Below are 293 nucleotides of genomic sequence, written 5' to 3'. Positions count from 1 at the left end.
AGGGGGCCCCCGCCATGCCAGCCGCCTCGATGAGGCAGGGGCCTGTCAGTGGGCACCCAACACCGCTGGCGGCCAGAGGCCACCTGCAGGAACCGGGCCTCGCCCGACTAGGTGTCAGCAACGCCCAGGGCGGCTTAAGATCAGGGAGGGCTGTGGCAGTGCCCGCGCCCTCCCGGTGGCAGCGGGGCTCCGCGGGGCCGCCCTGAGGGCGTCGGCCCTCCCGCCTTCCACCTCAGCGGCCTCTGGGGCGTGGCCCCGCGCGCAGGTGCAGGCGGAGGGGCGTGGCCTGGCCG

The sequence above is a fragment of the Antrostomus carolinensis genome, unplaced genomic scaffold (assembly GCF_000700745.2).
Source record: "Antrostomus carolinensis isolate BGI_N321 unplaced genomic scaffold, ASM70074v2 scaffold28848, whole genome shotgun sequence".
Classification (NCBI taxonomy): Eukaryota; Metazoa; Chordata; class Aves; order Caprimulgiformes; family Caprimulgidae; genus Antrostomus; species Antrostomus carolinensis.
This window is presented reverse-complemented; position numbering follows the sequence as displayed.